Source organism: Planococcus citri, chromosome 3 (genome assembly GCF_950023065.1).
Source record: "Planococcus citri chromosome 3, ihPlaCitr1.1, whole genome shotgun sequence".
NCBI lineage: Eukaryota > Metazoa > Arthropoda > Insecta > Hemiptera > Pseudococcidae > Planococcus > Planococcus citri.
Genome location: NC_088679.1, coordinates 80,563,879 through 80,586,782, shown reverse-complemented (window position 1 = coordinate 80,586,782; position 22,904 = coordinate 80,563,879). Strand labels below are relative to the sequence as shown.

The 22,904-nt window shown below is 39.3% G+C and overlaps 1 protein-coding gene across 2 annotated transcripts in view; it reads left to right on the top strand.

Annotated features, from left to right (window-relative positions):
* The window catches only part of Nmdar2 (NMDA receptor 2), a 188,010-nt gene that overhangs the window by 96,146 nt on the left and 68,960 nt on the right, over positions 1 to 22,904 (top strand). The window contains exon 1 of one of the 2 annotated variants that reach the window (XM_065355838.1): positions 20,802 to 22,179. The exons of the other annotated variant lie outside the window; for it this stretch is intronic. The gene's annotated coding sequence lies outside the window, so the exon portion shown is untranslated. Of the gene's footprint in view, positions 1 to 20,801; positions 22,180 to 22,904 lie in introns of those variants that run through there. 2 annotated transcript variants of the gene reach the window in all.

Below are 22,904 nucleotides of genomic sequence, written 5' to 3'. Positions count from 1 at the left end.
AACAAAGCGAGCAATGGTTTCCCTATTTGCATTCAGTGCTCTTTAAATGATCACTTTCAGCAGGGCAATTGCATCTCTCGTCCCTTTTCTCGCTGCAAAGCCATATTGTGTTTCTCTTAGATTTTCATCAATCTTCTTTTCAATTCTGGCATTTATGTCTGTGTGATGGTGAGTAGTAGCTTCAGTGCATGGCTCATCGGTGCAATGGTTCTATATTCAGATCGTTTTTGCGAGTTATTTTTTTTTTTTTTGGTATTGGTACAAAATTTACCACTTTGAAGTCCTCAGGCTGCATACCTTCATCATATATTTCATTTATCATCTTCAACAGCTCCTTTTTGTACGCGGGTGTTGGATGTTTAATCAAGTCTACTGGTATGAGATCTTCCCCCACTGCTTTATGGTTTCTGGCTCTCTTCACTGCATTCCTCAGCCCCCACATTTCAATTTGTGGTGTCTCCTCTGTTGATAAAACTTCCATTTGAGCCGGGTGTGTTTCATCTCCGTACAATTCTTGTATGTAATTTGATCCACACCTCTTCTAAAAAGTGCCTACTTTTATTTGGAAAATAAACAGGTGTGCCAGTGTACACTGTGCACACCGGTTGGCGTTGCCAGTGTTCTCAGGAGCCTCAAAACTTCAAAAGTGGCAAAAAAAAACTACCTAGTTCATGCATTTTTTCTTTCAAAAATTATCCCACTTTGAGGACTGTGGGCCCAGTCCCCTGTGCGGCTAGGGAGCTCAAACTTTTATTGGGTAGTTCTCCACTACAAATAAACTTGCTCTCCAATTTTTCTCCAAATTTGCAACATGTTTTTCTTCGTTCCACTCTACCTGATCTCAAAAAAAAAAATTGACTTATGACACCCAACAATCCGACACGTCACAATATTTTCCCATTTCTGTCGCTCGAATAGTCGAATTGACGATCGATAACAATAACAGAAGCAAACTGATGGCAAAAAGAAAAACTAAAAAAATTAACGCGCATTCGTTCATTCAATAGGTACCTAACGGTGTTTTATTTTTTTTTCTAAAATCATCGAGCTATACACGCGTATACGATGGGTAAAGTGTATATACTTACTTGGTATAGCAATAGCAAGTAGAGAGGAACACCTGATGATAAATTAATGCGATTTTAATACGCGTAAATAATGCGAAAAGTTGAAGAGAATTGTGCGAATTCCAGCTCGGCGCTGAAAATGGGGAGTATCGTCGACGGTCGCGCCGGTACGCCGCCGTGCCATCGCAATATAGTAAGAGTATAAAGAGACTATGGTAACTTGGACGTACTACTCGTACTCGTGTATATTGTGTTGCGCGAACGAACGCCTTTCACCATCGTAACGATATTTTTGCATTAGCGAACGCATTTTCTAAGTAAATTTACCAAATAAGTTGGCCGTATTACGTATTAGCCATTTAGCGAAAACTTTGCGCGAAACGATAAAAAAAGAGAGAGATACGATGAGAGAGGCGCGACAACGGAGAAAGGCGAAAAAAGACTTTTTCCTCGTTTAAGCTAAAATCAATACATCTTTTTCGCAAGTTTTAAGACGTTATCGAGAGATAATGTTAATACATTAGAGGACCTCGCTCGCTGTAGGCTACCTTGAAACTTGCACTCGGTGATGGGTGATGGGCGATCGGCGATTGCCGATACTTTCTTTTCATCTGTCGTCATCGTGGTCGTTGTCGTTCTGTCGTTCGTTTCTTTTCCCTTTTCTTTCTTTTTCTTTTTTTTCCTCATTTTCTCATTTGTGTCTCCCTCGAACGTCGTCGCTTGGACGTGATGACGAATGATGTTGCCAATTGAGCGACATAAAATGCCGGGGCTATACGTAGGTACGGAGTAGATTGATGTTTTTCAACGCCGTCGTGCGCCGCCGGCTCTTTTTCCGTCATCAACTTCAGCTGGCAGTTACACCTCTCTCGAGTACCTACTTACCTACCTACCTACTCGTACTTTGTCCGTGTGCCTTGGTATGACGACGAAGTGGTAACTGGTAGTGGCGTTGCAGAATGTACATATTCTAAGTAATTCACCTATCCCACAGCCATCGTCATTAAAATCACATCATCTACGTGGTATTTGTCGTAATCGGGGGGCCCGCATAAGGATCGATTGCATCCTCCTGCCGATCCACGGGGACAACTTTTTTCTTGAAGGAGGAGTCTTAAGGAACATTTCTAGCCCTTGTCCACACAAAATGGCGGCCATTTTGATTGACTGGCCAGCCGAAATCGCAGATTTTGCATTCCAACATAGCACTTGCACGAAATTTTTTAAGCCTTACAAAGGTAGATCGAAAGAGCAGGTAAAAATTTTCCATTTGTCAATATTTCAAATGCTGAAGTGTTTTTTTTCAATTTTTGGCAAATTTTTGAAAATCAAATCCCTTAGATCAAAAATGAGTGAAAAATTCAAGATTTTACCAAATTGACGTAGAAAGCTGAAATTTGAAATGTACCCTATTTTCGACCTGCCAAATCGATTGGAAATGGTTTCAGACCGTTTAGAGTAGTTCTGGAGCCTCCAGCAGATTTTTGAAACTTGAAATTCCCACAAAATTTAATCAAATTGAGATGTAAAGCGGAAATTCACTCTGCACCTCAATTTTAGCACTTTCTGAAGACGACTTCAGGTGGATTCAAGTCATTTTTGAGCCTCCAGCGACTTTTAGAAGATTCCTGGAGTCTTCAGCGGATTTTTGAAACGTGAAATTTCAAAAAAATTTCATCAAATGGAGTCGGAAACCCAAAATTTATAATGCATTCCAATTTTAACACCTGCCTATTCCTAAAACGGCGCATTTCACCTTATTTACAATTCTTGCGCTCAAGACAACAGTTTAAAACCAAATGACCTAAGACTATGGTGGTAAGTAATAAAGATACTTAGTCTGTATGACCTTCCATCAAATTTTTGTCCATTTTGTTTTTTTCCCCCAATCTGCACCAGGCGGTGGGGGTATTTTATTATTAAAGAAAAAAAAACAATCTTAGTCCAAGGGTTACTAGAATAACAGAGCTGTGGGACCGAAACGATTTCGGGATTGGATTTCGGTTTCGGGATTGAAATTTTTTCATTTCGGGTTTGAATTTGTTTCGGGATTTGTTATTCAAATTTTTATTTCGGTTTCGGGATTCGTTTTGGGATTGAAAAATTTGTTTCGGTTCCGGGTTGAATCGGTTTCGGTTTCGGGATTTTCATTTCAACCAATTTTAAGCCCAAATTCATTAATAGACCTTGCAGGGGTCCAAAAAATGGGAGGTTTTGACGTGAAAAATCTAATGGAGTGATTATTTTAACGTTTTAAGTGCATGTTTTGCTGAATTCATCGAGTAATTTTTATTGTAATCTGAATGATTTACAATAAATGATGTAAAATGACCATTTTTCATAATAAAATCGCGGAAAAAAGGCGAAAATTGAAATCCCGAAACCGAAACAAAATCGTTTCAGTTTCGGGATTGTTTCGGGTTCAAAATTATATCGGTTTCGGGATTTTTTCGGTTTTGGGATCAAGAAAAATAACAGTTTCGGTTTCGGGATTGGTTTTGGGATCAGATTTGAATCGGGATTCAATCGGTTCCGGTTTCGGGATCGTTTCGGTCCCACAGCTCTGCAACAGCTGAAGATGATTGGCATCAAAATTTACAATTAATTTGCATAAATGCTAATGATAATTGATGCATGTTACATATAAACAGGAAAATGTCTTGAAAATTACCAAACAATTCCCAGAAAATTATTCACAATTGGTCAAAAACTTGAAAAAAAATGGCAAATGGCATCATATCGTGAAAACATGTTGAAATCAATTGAAATGTCATTAAAATAAAATCGTTACCTTAATGCCAAATCCGAGTATGTCCAAAATTTTCGATTTTTTGATTTTGGTATCACTGGAAAGCTGATGCTCAGCCGAATCTAGTGAAATAAATAATAAACCTTATAATTATTATGAAAATGTAAAAAAATTGAATTTAAATAAATTTTAAACATCGAGTATGTCCATTTAGAAGCTAAAAGCGAGTATGTCCATTGAGTATGTCCATTTTCAATTCATAACAACATGGACATACTCACGATTGTAAGAGTATGTCCATGGCATATAGAATCAAAACCTGAGTATGTCCATCACCGCTTGAAAAACATTTAATTACACGTACTAAATTGAGAAATTTTACAAATGTAGCTCAGACAATCTCTTCATAAGAGATTGAGCTATCATACTTCAAAATTTTACTACTCCATATCCCCTCTATTTGTTTTTATCATCTTTCAAACTTTCAATTTCCTCTCCTGAAAAATTCACGTTCTTGGACATACTCGGATTTGGCATTAAGGTAACGAAATGTACTTCAAAGTTCAAAATCATTAAATTTTGGTTATTTCAATCATTAAAATAACCAAATTGGTCAATTTTTGATTTGTTGACAATTTTGAATGATTTTAATTTTTAATTATAATTTTAATCCATGCTTTATTGCTTTCCAGTTTTATGGTTATTGGTTAATGGTTATACAATTAATTTTTCCCCATTGGCCATCTTTCATCACTTTTTAGTTTTTATTTTTAGTAATTTTCAGTAACTTCAAGGTTTTTCAAGTGTTGTTAATGTAATTTTTAACCCCTTCATAGTTTCATATTGTTTTCAAATTTCAAGCAGAAAATTATTGAAATTTCCACCCATCATATAATAATACACAATTTTATAAGTTTGAACCTTTGAAGGGTTGAACACTATAAGTTCATTACATTATTCAAGATGGTAAAATACGCTAAAATACCGTATTTTACCGTATTTTACCGCCGTATTTTACCAGCGAATAAATTACGGTAATTTAACAACCCTGCTTGGTTCGTCAGAATCGGATTCCTGAATTACGATTCTCCAGGGCTTCAAACCCGAACGTTTTCGGGTAGAGGTATCGGGTACAGGTATCGGGTACGGGTACAGAAAATTTTTTCAGAGGATCGGGTACGGGTATCGGGTACGGGTACAGAAAATTTTACGGGTACGGGTATCGGGTACGGGTATGGGATTTTCTTCAATTTTCCCATTTTTGATACAATTTTGATGAAATACCTGAAAAAATACCCGATCTATTGGGTATCCGGGTTCAAAATAGTTTAATCAGGTACGGGTTCGGGTACAGGTATTCCTTGTTTTATTTTTTCGGGTACAGGTACGGGTTCGGGTACAGGTACGGGTTCGGGTACAGAAATTTATGGATTTTTGTTCGGGTATTCGGGTATTCGGGTACGGTACGGGTACGGGTTTGAAGCCCTGCGATTCTCATACTTGGGAGAATCGCGATTCTCCAGTCTCAATTCTTTCACAAAGCGAATCCGGTTCTGAATCCGATTCTTTAGCGGTTCTCGATTCCCTCCGATTCCGATTCCCAAATACTATTTTTTTTTCAACTTCAGGACTTCACAAATGAATCTGAAATGAAATGAGTAATTTCCCCAACTTGGTATATGCTCATCTTGCATGTTCTATTCTTTAGCTTGTTGCTGTGAGCAGGGAATCGCAGGGAATCGAGAAGGCGCGATTCTCCATTAAAGAGGATCCGATTCTTACGTTGCGCGATTCCTTCACTCTATAAATGTAGAATCACTGATTCGTGATAATATTTTCACACAACAGCCGACCTTTAAAAAATGTCATCAGTCCCGAATTACAAAATGCAAATGCATGACTTAAAAGGCATTAAAAATAGTACATTTTACTGTTTTAACACGTGAAAAACATCTGCAAGGAATCGCAGGGAATCGAGGAGGTGCGATTCTCTATAAAAGGGAATCGGATTCCTGCATTTTCCGATTCTTTTGACTTGGGGAACCGCGATTCGAATCCGATTCAAATCGTGAGAATCGGATTCTTTCTCGATTCTTTCACGAGATTCGAATCGCGCCAACTCTGGACCACATGGAGAAAATTAAAGCTCTTTAATACAAGTATGGAAATCAGTGCTGCCAGCCCAATAACCTCAAAAATCCGTATTTTTCATGAAACAGGAAATCCATACATTTCCGTACGCTAAAAAAAACCAAAAATATCATGTTTCTTGATTTTGAAGAATAAACATGTGTATCAAAATAATTATAGCTTCACCCCAAGTCTAAGCAGGGAGGGGTGATGGGGAGGGGGGAGGTGAGCCAGATTGTCCACCATGACCCAAACCCCTAGGCAGTTGCCTAAGGCCCAGTTATCACTTCCCAGATTTTGTTTCCACGCATACCAGTTCCGATCACGACTGAGCCCCCAACCCATCTCAGGGTGAAGTTTGAAGGGGAAGTGATTTTGCCTAGGGGTGATCCCAACAAGTTAGGACCCCTGGTTATTGCCACAAGGTTTATTTGGACTTTTGTGGGGCAGTTGGTGCACTTGCTTGGGACTTCTCACCAACTGCCCACAAGAAAATATTGTTTTCTATATTATAAGTTTGGTATTTACAAGTATAGATAAATATTATAGTAAATTTTAGGATTATCTCAAGATCCAGGTAAATTCGGTCCTGAGTATTTCATGTCTTGAATTTGGCTTCGGGCATAATTTGATTTACAGTTGACAATATTGGTTTTTGACATCTTGTTCAGGTCTCGCTTTCATGTTTGGTGGGAGGGTGCAACTCTCAGAGTCACTGTAAGGCACTTGAAGCACTCTAGGAGCGCTTGTTTAACTAGTGGCCATTCAAGTTGGTCCAAGCCACACCCTAATCTTGGTACTGCAATTTTTGTGATGTTAAGCTCAACGCATTTGGCTGCCACAGCTTTCATTGTTTGTACAAAGTCTCCTATTGTCGGATTGTCCTGGGTGCTTCCCTTGGTTACTGCATATAAAACGTAGTTCCCTTTGCTGTATATCTCACCCACATCACCCGCTTTGGCACCCCTTGACTTTAGAGTGTCAACATTGCCAAAGGCTCGTCTGAATTTGACCGTTATACCCTTACTCATCTCAAAGTCCCAGCTAACACAATATGCCAAGGCATACTCTGAGATTTGCAGCATTTTAGGTCGTCTTCTACTTCTTCTATCGTAAATACTCCATTTGATCTTACTGATATATGTCCCCAGTTGTCCCTCTGGATCTTTGCCTGGCGTTTCCTTTCGATATGTTCAATAGACCGGTTCATGGTGAGATATTCGGTTTTAATAAGCGTACGGGTAGGCGTGAATTTAACTAATATTTTGTAGTCGAAGGGTTTTTTTCTTGAACCGGGTTCACTGGGACAACTTTTGCATAAGAAAAACAATGCTTAGACACCCACTATATTCACACAACACTCATACGCGAACGGGTCTATTATACTCTTCACCTGAGTGGGGGTCAGTTCACTGATGCTTAGGTACTCCCTGTATGGAAGCAGGGAGGACACATAAGCTGACCCCACTGGGAGATAAAATTTCTCCTTTATGGATCTGAGCACAAGATATTTCATCGCGTTGGTGTATCTGTGGTTTGTGAAGACCAGTCTGTAGGGGTGTCCCAGATCGTTGGATACAACTAGCTGGTCCATGGCCCTATCAAATATCCTACATGCCACATTTTGGTATTCGATATCGGCAAGTGTATTCGATATCCGCATGTCCATTTTGGTTGAATAGATTATTAGAAGCATCAGGCTTTGAAAAAGAAATTGCATCGTCTTAGGCCCCAGGGTCCCCTATTTCAGCTCAAAACATATTTTTGTGCATTTCACCCTTTCGCCTCCATTTGAGGTAGAAGAATGAGATTCAGTTGACGTCCTATTTTTAGCATTATCCCAAAGTGGATTGCACGCAGTTCAATCCATTTTGGAGCCACCTGCGCCTTTTTGGAAAACTTCGGTTTTTTAAAAAGTGCCACAAAATCTTTCAGAATCAACTCCAGCACGTACTGTGCAGAGTAAATTTCAGCTTTCCAAATCCATTTGATAAAATTTTGTTGAAATTTCAAGCTTTAAAAATCTGCTGGAGGCTCCAGGAATTTTCTAAAAGTCACTGGAGGCTCAAAAATGACCTGAAGTCGTCTTCAGAGAGTGCAAAAATTGAGGTGCAGAGTAAATTTCCGCTTTACATCTCCATTTGATGAAATTTTGTGAGAATTTCAAGTTTCGAAAATCTGCCGAAGGCTCCAGAACTACTCTAAACGGTCTGAAACCATTTCCAATCGATTTGGCAGATCGAAAACAGGGTATATTCCAAATTTCAGCTTTCTAGTTCAATTTGGTGAAATTTTGATTTTTTTCCCTCATTTTTGGCCTTTTGATTTTCAAATATTCACCATAAATCGAAAAAGGCACTTAAGCTCTTGAAATGTTGTCAGACGATGAATTTTTGCTTGCTCTTTCGATCTACCTTTGTAAAGTTTGAAAAATTCCACGCAAGTGCTATGTTGGAATTTGGAATGCAAAATCTGCGATTTCGGCTGACCAGTCAATCAAAATGGCCGCCATTTTGTGAGTAGGGCCATGTTTTTTTGTGAGGATAAGGGCTAGAAATGTTCCTTAGGATTCTCCCTTTATGAAAAAAGCTGTCCCGGAGGAACAGTAAGGGTTGCAATTGATCATATGCGAGCCCCCCTACTACCGTGTTGAGTCACGTCATGCCATGCGGATCCATGCCCATGTACCATTGTACATAGACGTACGTCTACCAACCTACTTTACCCAGAACCCACTCTTAGCTCTCACAGGGAAACAAATATTGACACGATCATGTATGGTAGATGAACTCGAGCATACGTGATCATACATAAATAAATCTATAGTTTTGTACTGCAGGATCATGCTAGAGAAATGTCTCCCACATGATCATTATGATTTTGCAAAATTTGTCAAAAATTGAAAAACGTCCATTTACACCTGAAATTTTGGGTGATTTTCGGCATATGCTACTTTTCGCGTTTACGAGTGTAATTTGCAGTTTACTGTAGAACATTGTTTTCTTTTTTCATCGAATGATACCTACCTATATTCTACTTAATAACGTATCTATTAAGCAGCAATTAGGCAGCATATAAGTACCTACGCAACTTGGGCACATCGCTGTTCGCAGTTGCAGTTCATATTCGTAGTATTGTGTATCAAAATACGTATACTTATACTTAACCGAATAAGTTGGCTAGAATCGAGCGAAACTGAAAAGCTGCGAGTACATTCCGCCCACCAAACGATTTTCGTTGAACAGCGAACAGCGAACGACGAACGGCGAAATTCGCGGTGGTGATGGCGGTGGCGGTAGTGGTCGGGTCGTTTGACAAGTGGAATGTTGTAAGTTGGAATGCTGTTGTGTTGCTCGGTGCTGTGTCGTGTCGTCACCTCTTCAGCTCGAAGCAGAAATGCCGATGCTGTAGCCTTTAGGTTGGCGACTCGCCTTTGTAGCTAAAGGCGCGCCGCACGGTGCGGCGGTGACTCGATGACTCGCAGCTTAAATCTACTCTCGTCCTCCACCAGTCTACGAGCTACGACTACGTATACCCCCTGTTTACCATCATAGCATATCTGCGGTGTTGTTTTCCCTTTGGTAGAAAATTAAGATTTCGCGTATTTTCAGTTTTAGGTTTTTTAATGGGTATTTTTCATCAAAATTTACTATACTTAGGTACTTTTTTTCTAAAAAAAAAAAGTTGTAGACTGAAAAATATATTTCTTATAGTCCGGCATATGACAATAGGAGTAATTTGCACCCCCCCCCCCCGCCGATCCTTCGGGACAACTTTTTTCTTAAAGGGGACATGCTAAGGAACATTTTAAAAGCAACCTTGCTCAAAAAAATGTTGGCCCTGCTAACAAAATGGCGGCCATTCTGACTGACAGATCAGCCGAAATCGCAGATTTTGCGTTTCAACATAGGACTTGCACGAAATTTTTCAAACCTTACAAAGGTAGATCGAAAGATCATGCAAAAATTTATCACCTGTCAAAATTTCAAGTGCAAAAGTGCGTTTTTCGATTTTTGGTGAATTTTTGAAAATCCAAATTAGGCCAAAAATGAGGGAAAAAATCAAAATTTCGCCAAATTGACCAAGAAAGCTGAAATTTGGGATACTGAAACCCTATTTTCGACATGCCAAATCGATTGGAAATGGTTAAAAACCGATTTGAGCAGTTCTGGAGCCTCCAGCAGATTTTTGAAACTCGAAATTTCCACAAAATGCCATCAAATTGGAGTTGTAAAGCTGAAATTTATTCTGAAAACTAATTTCAATACGCTACGAAGTACTGCAGGTGAATTTCAAGTCGTTTTGGAGGCTCCAGCGACTTTTTGAAAATTCCTGAAGCATCCAGCAGATTTTTGAAACTTTGAATTTTCACAAAATTTTATCAAATGGAGATGGAAAGCTGCAATTTACTCTACACTCCGATTTTAACATCCTCTGAAGACGACTTTAGGTGGGTTCAAGTCATTTTAGAGCCTCCAGCGACTTTTTTGAAAATTACTGGAGCCTCCAGTAGATTTTTGAAACTTGAAATTTCCCCAATTTCATCAAACTGAGATGGAAAGCTGAAATTCATTCTGCAAATTAATTTCAATATTCAAGTCGTTTTGGAGCCTCCAGCGACTTTTTGAAAGGTTGTATGGCGTTTTTTTGGAAAATTGAAATTTCCTAAAAGTAGTTGGAAGCTTCAAAACCATTTGAAACCTCCATGTAGTCTGCGAAGTGAATTTCAGATTGCCAAGTCCATTTGATAAATTAATGTTGCGGGAATTTCGAGTTTCAAAAATCTGCTGGAGGCTCCAGTAATTTTCAAAAAAAGTCGCTGGAGGCTCTAAAATGACTTGAACCTACCTGAAGTCGTCTTCAGGAGTGTTAAAATTGGAGTGTAGAATAAATTTCCAGAGACCGGAAGCAAGCTGAAAGCTAAAAGCTAAAAGCCGTAAAAAGCCATATCACGTAAACTTTTGGAAGCTAAAAGAGCTAAGCTTTATAAATTTGAAAGCCAAAGCCAGCCGAAAGCTTTATTTTTTCAGCTTTCTTATGTGCCTTTTTGTTTAGTTTTCAGTTTTTGTGTTCAAAATTTCAAATTTGGCCACAATATTTTGAAAATTTGAAATTATCATAGGTAATTTAATTTAAAAATATAAAATTTAAAAAAAATAATAAAAAATTCAAAATGTTATTTTAAGATAAGCCAGACAGGTTAACAAAATTGAATATATGCCAAAAAAAAGCCGAAATCTCTCAGCTTTTGGCTGCCAAGCTGATAGCCAAAAGCTGAAAGCTGAAAGCCGAATTCAGCCATCTGGCGACAGCCAGCTAAAAGCTAGCTTTACAGCCATATAAATTGGAAAGTCAAAAGCGAAAAGCCAAAGCTTTATAATTTTTATCAGAAGCTAAAAGCGAAAAGCTAAGCTTTATGTTTCAGCTTCCGGTCTCTGTAAATTTCAGCTTTCCATCTCCATTTTGATGAAATTTCGTGAAAATTTAAAGTTTCAAAAATCTGCTGGAGGTTTCTGGAATTTTCAAAAAAATCGCTGGAGGCTCCAAAACGACTTGAAATTCACCTGCAGTACTTCGTAGCGTATTCAATTTAGTTTTTAGAATAAATTTCAGCTTTACAACTCCAATTTGATGGAATTTTGTGGGAATTTCGAGTTTCAAAAATCTTCTGGAGGCTCCAAAACTGCTCAAAACGGGTTGAAACCGTTTCCAATCGATTTGGCATGTCGAAAACAGGGTGTATCCCAAATTTCAGCTTTCTTGGTCAATTTGGTGAAATTTTGATTTTTCCCCTCATTTTTGGCCTAATTTGGATTTTCAAAAATTCACCAAAAATCGAAAAACGCACTTTAGCGCTTGAAATTTTGACAGGTGATAAATTTTTGCATGATCTTTCGATCTACCTTTGTAAGGTTTGAAAAATTTCGTGCAAGTCCTATGTTGAAACGCAAAATCTGCGATTTCGGCTGACCTGTCAGTCAAAATGGCCGCCATTTTGTAAGTAAGGCCAACTTTTTTTTGGCAAGTTTGCTTTAAAATGTTCCTTAGGATGTCCCCTTTAAGAAAAAAGTTGTCCCGGAAGATCGGCCGGGGGGGGGGGGGGTGCAATTACTCATATTGTCATATGCCGAACTATTATGAATGTAAAATCGACCCAACAGTACACAATTGTTTTCGGCCTTGGGGCCTCGTCCGTTGTATTGTAAAAAGTTAGGTACCTAACGGTGCTTCCGGCAGTTTCGCCTCATATTTTTAGTCCATGTCCACACTTATACACACCTATCCTATATGTTTACATATAATATGCTTATAAGAAAAAACGTGGTCATTCATTCCTATAGGTAATTATTATTACCAATAAGTATTTTTTACATATTTGGCGCAGCCTAAGTAGTAAGTCTAAGTACCCTACATAAATGTACGATTACGATGTATGGCAGGTTATAGTCTCTTACGCGGTAGCGGCGCAATTTGCGTTCAACTGGGGCGATATTGTTCATTGGCTGATCAACTTGGCATGTTGCGATTGGTGACGTTGGAGCTGGAGCTGGGGCTGTGGCGCAGACGTCAACAGATTGCGAGTACGATCGGAGGTGGAGGTGAATTTGATGCCACCGCTTCGTTTCTGAATAACGGTGTCGATATCTCGCAAACGCTTCATTTTACCCAAAAAGTTTTTTCTTTTTTCAATATCGTTTTTGCGTTTGCGTTTTTTAAGAACGTAGTCGGTGGCGGTGGCTGCAGCATCCGACTGCGAATTAGCGACGGTGGTTTTCTTGTCGGCGGCAGCAGCGGCGGTGGCGGTCGCAGCCGTCGAACCTGTCTGTCGGATGTCGACGTCCGCTTCTACGTCCGCGGAGGTTGCGCCTTTGGCGCGATCGTGATCTCGACGGCGTTTGCGACGTTTCTTTGAAACCGCTTTAAAAGCGATAAAGGTCTTCTTCGGCATCGAAGGAATTCGCTGAACAGCGTGCTGCAGAATGGACGAGTTATTTGATGTGTGAGCTGCTTCAGCTTGAGCCTGGTTCGCGCCGGCACCGGTCGAGTCGGCGGTTTTCGCATTTGTCTTTATTTCACCCGACTTGTCCCTCTTCTTGGAGTTTATTTTGCTTTTGGGCAATTTCTTCGTTTTTAGAGCATCTTTGTCGTTCTTCGTTTCTTCGTTGGGTTGTTTTTTCTTGGTGGTTGTGGCAGGGGCGGGCGCAGCAGCGTTGTTTGGCAAATTCCGAAGACCTCGTAGCTTTTCTCGAACGGCCGCCGCCAAGTTTGTAAACGGCACGAAAACGTCGGTCAATCGCCTCGGTCTGTTGTTTGGCTTCATCTTCAATCGCATCGTAACACGTTTCGGTAGTCGTCGCTGTGTTAGCCTTTGCGTAGGGTCTACGATTGATGGCGAGACAAAATCTCGTATAACTCGACGCTCATTATCTCAATTACACTGTGTATACTACGTAGTTACGTATAGCTAGGTGGTACTCGAAATTGCAATGTGGACGTTTCGGTGATTTTTCGATTTGTTTCTCGCTTTCTTCACGCGCGTGCGTTTTTCGTACGTACATGTGTAGGTAAGTACCTGAATTGGCGCGTTTCGATGACGACGTTTTTTTTTTTGTTTTTTCAAATTTCCTTGGAAATGGCGCGTGTGGGAATTTCTGTTCTGCTCGAAAAGTAACTAATTGTAAGTATAAGGCCTCTCTGTCTACATTCAAGTCCATTTCTGAAATGCGTAAGTGTACCCAAATATTTGTCAATAAAAAAAAAGATACCTCTGCCCACTTTTGGCGAATTTGCACGACCAGTCGATGGCAGTGATTCAATTTGTTTATTTGAGATACATGCGGCAGCATTGCTGCCATTATATCACGTTGAACTTTACATAGTTGAAAAGAATAGAATACAAAATTCAGATTTAAATTGAATAAACAGACATGATTAAAACGTAGAAGATGAGAGGCTAAAACTATATAACATCTACACCAGGTTATTTCAAAAAATTTGAATGACTATTGATCAGGGGAGCTGAGATATTCTTCCAGGGTATAATAAGTCCTAGTTATCAGCCATTCTTTGAGGGCATTTTTGAATTTTTTTTGCAGTTGGCTAGTTTTTTTACACTTCCTGGAATCTTAGTGTATACGTTTGCTGCAGATGGTACAGAACTACACCGGAGAAGTTTTGTGTGGTGGTGATGAGTTATTCTAAGGTTACCTTGTGACCAGCCTTTTTTTTCTGGGTTTTTGGTAGGGCAAGTTTATTAGGGGGAATATCACATCGAATTTCTTACACTTAAAAATAAGATGCACAAAAACCATAATAAAACTAAACCTTAAATAAATAAGCTATGTAAACACTTACACTCTTACAATAACTACTATCTAGACATCTTAACTTGCCTCCTTTCTTCTGTGGATGCTATGCAGAAAAGACCCAAAGCAGCCTTTATCGCTGAGGGCCTGTGCGACCCAAAAGTCCAAGTCGCTGTCAAGGTCCACACTCTTCCTTACTGAAATGGTAGAGAAAAGTTTCCTCATCCCTGGTCTGTGCTCTGACTGTATCCACATCTCGTTCCATCTGTTTAAAGCTTGTTCCTGGATTAAAGCTACTGCTTCGTGTAACTCTTCATCCTGGAGATAGGGTGTTCTTTTATGGGCAAGCCAAGTCTAGGCTCGTGCTTCTATGGCTAATTCCAACGGCATTCAGTCTGCTATCACAGTTGAGGCTATATAGCTAGTTCCTTTGTAAAGCATTGCTATATATTTTCTAGTCATCTGAAGGTGAAATTTTCTGAGCTTGTCAACTATGTATATCTTTCAAATTGATCTTGTGGACAAATAGACTGCTTCTGTATCCGATAACTGCATTTACCGTTGCCTTGTACATAATTCTCCTTGCCCAAACCGAATAGCCATACGTATTGCCTATGGATGGGTAATTTTTGGAAAGGTTATAACCATAAACCATGAGAGATAATAAGTCCCAAAATGTATTGTGATATTGTAGTGAGAATTTTATTATCAACAAAGGTGGACCTGCATGTTTGTCTTAGAGGTATTTTATAAATTGTTCTAATCGCACGTTTTTGTGGTGTGAGAATTTGCTTAACATAAGAGTGATGCATTACCTCCCCAAAAAACCACCCCATAGGCCATTGTAGAGTGGAATCAATGGCGGATTAAGTATTTTGGCGCTCTACTCTACATAAAATTGTGAGCTTTTTTTCACTGAAACTTCCAACACACCTATCTCCCCTCCCCAAAAAAATCTCATGGAATATAAACATTTTACAACACTGAAAAAATTATTTCTCATATACCTAGCAAACATTTGAAGAGCTCTATTCCAAAGTGGGTCAAGTCATTTTAAATTTTTGTTGCTAAAATTTGTTCTGTTTTGAAAGATGGGTGCACCTTTCCTTTCTTTGGACATAAAACAATTGCTTGTAGAAAAAATCACTTTGAAAAATCAATGACTTGATTCACTTTTGAAGTAAAAATCTCTGTAAAATGTGCTTTTTTTGAAAATGACTTAATCCACTTTGGAATAGAGCTCTTCATTTATTTTTTCTAAAAAGTAAAAATGTAACATTTATGAGTATTTTTTTTTCAATTTTCTCAAAATTTTTGCACCCCTAGAAGTTTGCACTCCAAGCTTCAGCTTCGTTAGCTTTTAGGGTAATCCGGCGCTGAGTGGAATATTCCAAAATATACAAGTCTGAAAGTTTTTTGATTTGTAATTTGGCGTAGCTAAAAGAGTATAAAGTTTATAGATGACAAAGGACAGGTTAATTTATTGATGTATGCATCCCATTTTAAATTGCATTGAACATCAACCCCTAAGAATTTTGCAACACTGGAGACATTAGGTAGAGTTGAGAGAGTTTCTGCTACCAGGTTTGTTTGCCTCCTTGGGGGTTACATTGAAAGGCACTGTTATTGTTTTTTTCAAGTTCAAGCTCATGCCATTTGCATTAAACCTGCAAATTAAGTTCTGGAGAACATGTTCTGTTTTTTGAGCAGTGTGTCCTAGCTATACCACCCGTTAAAAACATAGTGGTATGTTGTATCATCTGGAAACTGTGTTAGAAGTGTATGTAAGATGACAAACGATGATGACTTGCAGAGAGCAATGTACAACCTTCAGAAACTTCAGAAAGTAGCTAATAAGTAGGGAATGAGAATTTCATCGTCAAAAACAAAGGTAATGGCCTTCGAGGGGAAAAAGCCAGTATGCAGTATAAAATCATGAATGGACTGTGAGTGGAACAAGTTAAAAGTTTTAAACATGTGATCTGTCACGAGAAAACCAGGTTAGTGTCCAAAACGTAAATTTTACAGGACGGACATTTGAAGTTTTGAATCTATGTGTTCGGCGATCTATGATTTGTAGGTCCCTGAAACTTGGACCACTTTTGGCCACAAGGGGTGCCAACATAACGTGACATTTTTTTTCAAAATCAGGGTTGCCAAAGGCCAATAATCGAAATTTCTCTAAATCGATTTTTTTGTTTTTTTTAAATTTTGTGCCAAAAATTTCGCAAAAATTACTACGAATGAATTATTAATATAAAATAAAGTTATTTATAGAGTTTTTCAATTTTTCAAAAATTTTGTTCAAGGTGAAAAGAGTTGATTTTTCCAGCTTAAGCCTCATTCAAATTTCAATAAAATGGCACTAATCCTCCAAATGTGGGCCGATTGCCCCAAAAATTTGCATATCGACTCCCCAGAACATACTTTTCAAGAAAATCACAAAAAAAAAATTTTCAAACTTTTTTTGTAGTTGCTCTATTTTTTTAACCTTGAATTTAGGGTCAAAAGAATCGTTCGCGAACGTTTTAACCACCACAGGCGGATTCTGCACACTGAGTACTACCAATATCCATAAAAAAAACAAATTGATTTTTTGGACACTAACCTGGTTTTCTCGTGACAGATCACATATCTCTGATGTGAGCTGTCATATGAAGGAGAAGTTGACGCACAACTTAAGATCAGTAAATTCCTGAGAGTAAGCCGAGCTATAAACTGAGCCATACCTCCAAGAAAAGTCTGAGCCAAAACTCGAATAAGAATCTACAATACGCTGGCAAGACCAATGCTGCTGTATGGAAGTGAAACATGGACAATGAGAAAGCCGAGAAAGGATATTATAAAAAGCAGAGTAACCTCAGTGGAAATGAGATTCATGCGAGCCACAGCAGGATATACTCGACGAGATAGGAAAAGGAACAAAGACATCCTGAAGGAGCTAGGAGCAGAGCCAATCATTAGACCAGTGAAAGATTACAGAAAGAAATGGCGAAAACACGTTGACAGAATGCCTGATGAATGGTCCCCTTGAAAAGTCAAAGAGTGCACTCCAACTGGCAGGAGGAATAGAGGAAGACTGAAGAAAAGACTTGATGATACATCGGCAGAAAAGGTGCAAGTCTTGCCATTTTGTATTTTGATTGTTTGTACCTAAATTGTACCCTATTTTCAAGGAAGGATTTTAGCCAACTGTGAATTGGACCCCTTATCCCATATTCTTCCAACTTTCCCAATAGAATTCAATGGTCCATGGTATTGAAAGCTTTCAATAAATCACAGAATATCACCAATGAATTTTCACCCTCTTGGCCAGTCTGGAGAAGTTTGTTTGGTAAATTGAATAATGCTTCCATGGTGTTTTTTCATGATGGAAGCCAAACTGTGTTTCACTTAGAATGCTATGGGCCACTTGTAGAACTCTCGTTCAACTCTTGTTCAAGAGTTGAACTCAGTTTTACTCGTCAAAAGCAATGAGTTAAACTTAGTTCAGATTTGAACGAGAGTCGTACAATCCGCCCTATTAGATGATAGGAATCGTATCAGTCAATTATGTAACAGACACTCAAAATTTTTTGAGAATACTGGTTTCACAGAGATTGGTCTGTATGCCTAGTTATTTAAATTTGATTTTTTTCCTTTCTCATGTACAGGCAGTGCTGTGAGAACGAACGAAAACGGGAACGGGAACGCATAAAGAACGCAACTTTTCAAATTTTCTTCAAAGAACGAACGGATAATCACACAAATCCTCTTGAAGAACGTTCTTACTAAGAACGAGAACATTAAATTAGTGAGAACGAGAACGGGAACGGGAACGGAGTGCTAATTTGGCATTCTTAGATGTTTTTTCAGGGTTCTCAAATTACCTCCCAAAACTCTGAAAAATAGGAAAAAATATGCTTTTTCCACAAACTTTTAGTAGTTTTTGGGTACAATAGAAGAAAATGAAAAAATTTCCATCAAAAATGGCTTCGCTTGTACCACAGAACCCTATTGGGAACGGGAACGGGAACACAGGAACGTAAATTTTGGAAATTTGATTGAGAACGAGAACGGGAACGGGAACGGGAACGCTTCTGCTTATGAAGCATAAGAACTAGGAACAGGAACGAGGTGTTAGATTTTTGGGAGCGATAAGGAACAAAGAACGGCGTTCTTTATTGTGAGAACAAAGAACGGGAACGGGAACGAGCACTTCCGCGTTCTCACAGCACTGTGTACAGGGGTCACAACACTTGATTTCATGCTATCTGGAAATTTTCCCTGATTTATAGATTCATTAAAAAGTTCAGCAAGTACATACAGGGTGCCCATAAATTTCAAGTACCCCAAGGAAAGTGTTTCATTAAAAATATAGGTTGGCAATGTGAAATAGATGCATATGATTGGTGGAATGCTATCGCTCCAGTCAAACAACCAATCATGTGCTATCATTATTATGATTCACAGTGACCAACTAAAGTATTTTAGTAGAAAACTTTTTTAGGGGTACTCAATATTTCTGGGCACCCTGTATATGAGATATTTAGCAATCAGCTTATTTGATAAGGCCTACATCTAAACCATAACCATCCCATGAGTTGGAATTTTTGAGACCTTGTATGACATTAGCAACTTCAGCTGCCGCAGTACCTGGTAACACAAACATTGAGGAATCATTAGCTGGAATAAGGGATAATGGGTCCAGTGTTTGAGAAGAGGCCGAATAATTTTGCTATGTCAGCTGAGTTTGTTTGAGACAGCAACTTTGTGAGAGTTTGATTCTAAGTACTATATATTTGCCCAATTGATCAATTTCTTATATTCCTTTTGAGGGAGCTTGTATGCAATTTTTTCATCTTCAGTCCCACTGAATTTCCAATTTGAGTGAGATTCTAATAGTCTGGTTTTTAGGGTGCGTATTTGGGTTTGAATATTATGAGGATAAGGTAACTGGTTAGGGTTATGATTTGTGTAAGTTTGAAGTGGGAAAGATAAGTTGCAATAGTTCAAAGAAATATTTAAAAAATTAGAAAATCTTGAATTAATATCACCTGATTTCAGTGCATCCCAATTTTCAGATTCCAGAGATGAGTGCAAAAAATTATCAAAATTTGTTTTAGAGAACATACGTTTTTTAAAGGAGGTTGTTTTGCTGTATTCGCAGGTTTTTTGACCAGTTTCAAGGATATAGAAAACACAGAATTGTTTGTGATCTGACGATGTATGCGGTATATCTACCCAATTTACGCAGACTGAGATTTGATAGGTTTAAAAATAAATTATAGAAATCCATATTTACGCTTTTCGATTTACTTTCCTCGCTTATTTTATTGTTTTTCTGTTGATTTCTTTTTAAACTCGATAATATTATTCCGAAGAGCATCGTTCGCTTCGTTTCTATCAATTTTATTCCGGGGAGAAAATGCGTTTTGTCCGATTTGAAAGCTCAACAGCAGCGCAACGATTAAGAAATAAATGTCGTAAATATGCCTGAGTAAGCAGTAGAACAGTTTCAGCAACGCCATCTAAGACTCGCCAGATACACTACGGCGCGGCATGATGACGTGGCGCGCCAAGCTGTGGGCATTTTTTTCCATCCTCTTTCCCTTTCCGCTGGTGCCAATTTACTTATTCCGGCTTAAGTAATCGTATAGCCTATTTTTTGCGTTGTCGCCCGGTACGTCACTCGATTTTCAATTACGCATTAAGCATCGAGCATCGAGCTCGATAGCGATACTTTGACGTAGGTGGGTGGGTAGGTAGGTAGGTAGGTAGCCGTACTTGACTAGGTACAGTTATTCGTATATTGTTTCGAGTTTGATTTCAAAATGGGCGACAATTTTTCATTAGCGTCGTTGCCTGTTTCGCACGATTGATTCTCTCATCTATCGATGGTATCGCGACCCCGTCGCCTGGTGGACTGACTTAGCGTCCGAATGACAAACGCATTGGAAGCAGGTTGACTTGGCCACCGCCTGTGGAGCTCCAGTCATCGTGTCTTTTCTGTCTACCTTGCCCTAACAACTTATGGGATAAGTGCGATTAGAAGAGTACCATTACCTCCCAATTGAGCAAGAAACAAGACTCGATTGGTGCAACTCGAAATCAATTCAAATTTTTCATCGAGTACCTACCAAAGTTGATGGGTTTTGATTTCGGATTTCGACTGACACTGAGACGCTGCTTGTCTTGTCACTTACGAGATACCGATTTCGAGCGATGGGACGAACGAATCGAAATTTTCAGTATTTTCGCACTCTCTTTTTCTCTGTCAATTGGGACTAAAAAGGTATTAAGAAGTTAATACTGACCGAGCGACGTTCGCGTTGACGTAAGTAGCGCTAAGCGCTCGGCGCTAAACGGAGCTGGAGCTGGAGCTGGAGCCGGAGACGACAGCAGATACCGACGTAGACGTTTGTAGCTACAGCTACGTAAAGCGTTAGCGTAAACTGGAGGATGGTATGATGGTTTCTATAGAAACAAAATGTGGAGATGCGCGATTGTTTCGGCGCCGCTGTGTACCATCGTATAGCTATGGTACAGTACTCGTACGTAGGTAGAGGTACTGACTATATACTACGTGTAATGTGTGCTGTGCTGTGCTGAGTACGAATACGAATACGAATGCGAATATATACGAGTAGTAGTCGTAGTCGTAGTCGTCGTCGAGTATGAGAAGAGCAATTTCATTACGTCGCGTCGTGGCGTGGCGTGGCGTGGCGGTGACTAGCGAGCGTAAGCGTAATGGATTTAGTTGTGCGTTCGGATCGGTTCGGTGTGTGACCACGTTCCGTCCCTTTCGACTACGTTTTCTTTAGTTCGCTTTAGTTTCGTTTAGTTTACTCGTAGTTTAGTTTTTGCAGTGCACCGTGGTTTGGTTATTTCATTTGTTTTTCACATTTCATATATCTATACGAATTCATATCATTTCGTCTTCCTTTATCGCTTGTACCTATCGTATATCTACCTATCTGTTCGTTTGTCATTTTTATCGTCATTCGTAATTCGTCCGTTAAAAAATCATTTTCGTCCAACACGTTCGTGTTCGCATCCGCGTCCGCGTACCGTACCTCATACACGTGGTGTTAAGTAGGTACCTACCACTAGTCTACTCTACAAGACGACGCAACTGATTAGCACAGCTCATACCTACAATCGCTTTCGCTACTTACCTAGGTAGTGCATATAGGTACCTACCTACGCATCTACGCACGTCATAAAGATACACGTCGACGTTAACGTTCCCAATTACTGCCTATAAACTCTATACACTTACCACTTAGATGCTTTACACGCCCATGTTGGATATCTGCACATCTTGTATGGAGCATGGCAGTATATGGCTATGGCTATGACTATGGAGATGACGATGGCGGTAATGAAATGGTTGCCGGAGACGAATACGAATACGAATCGACCACAGAGCGTACGAGTAGGTATAATATCAAGATCGAGATGCGAATATACTACTCGTATGTAGAATAATTCGACGAATACGAATACGCTGCCGATACCTACGTAGCTGATACTCGTGTCTATGCTTCGCTCGGATTCACACGTTGCACGTTTGACGTTACACGTTGTTTTCTATACTACGCTTTCATTCAACAAGTTTTTAAATCGTCGTACCACAGACACACATTCCTAGACCTAGCTACTCGTATTTTCAATTCGATTTCTGTTCACCAGTGCTAATATATCCGTACCTCACTACCTAAACGTCGCATCGTTAACCCTGACACCGGCAGCGCCGTCGTCAACCCATCGCCTCGCAGTGCTTGCCACCTGAGTAAAAAGGTGTACAGTAGCTGACTTGATTAATTGTCAATTGTCCGGCCTCCGGAGCGGCGTTGCGTGGTTTACATTTTACATAAGTACTCGTACACACGCAGAAAACCAGCATGTCACGTGTTGCTGATAGGTGAACACGAAAAGATAACTCGTTAGTATAACCCTTAAACACCCAAGCAAATCCTGAGATGTTATGAAAAAAATGCTTTCAATTTCCTGAATAAGATCATCACAAGTATCACTTTTACTCACAGTTCACCCCCCCCCCCCCCCCTGGAAAGCCACCTCGATAATGATAGACTTATTTATTTGATTATTGTCCAAAATCGAAGAAGCAAAAAACCCGATTGGCTCAATCTTGGAACTGAATGATATAGTTTCACTAGATGTAATGAATGAGTGAAAGCATAATTCCAAGAAACACCTCACCCCTTTTTGGGGGGCAAACATTGATAAGAGTTGGGATAAAATACAGGGACACATGTTCCATTTTTTGGATGAATATATTGATGGATGAGCTTTCACAAAATGAAATCAAGAAAGGTGTGTGCAGGATGGACCAGAGCGTTTTTTTTTACAAATTTGATAAACTTGTTTCGGGGGGAAAAAAAAACTGAAAAAACAGAGCATGAATATGCAGAGTAAATAATACAGAAATATTCTCAAATTGGCCTGAAATGACAGTAACAAAAATTGAAAGGAACACAAATGCTCTTAACGGGGCATATGTTCAGAAAATGTACAATCCACCCGTCAAATCAGTTTATCACACCATGGATATTCTTTCTCGATATTTGTCACCAAATAAATAGTTACATCCCGCCAGGGTTGCGGAACAATAAAACAAAAAAGGTATTGGTACCTGGTATTGGTATT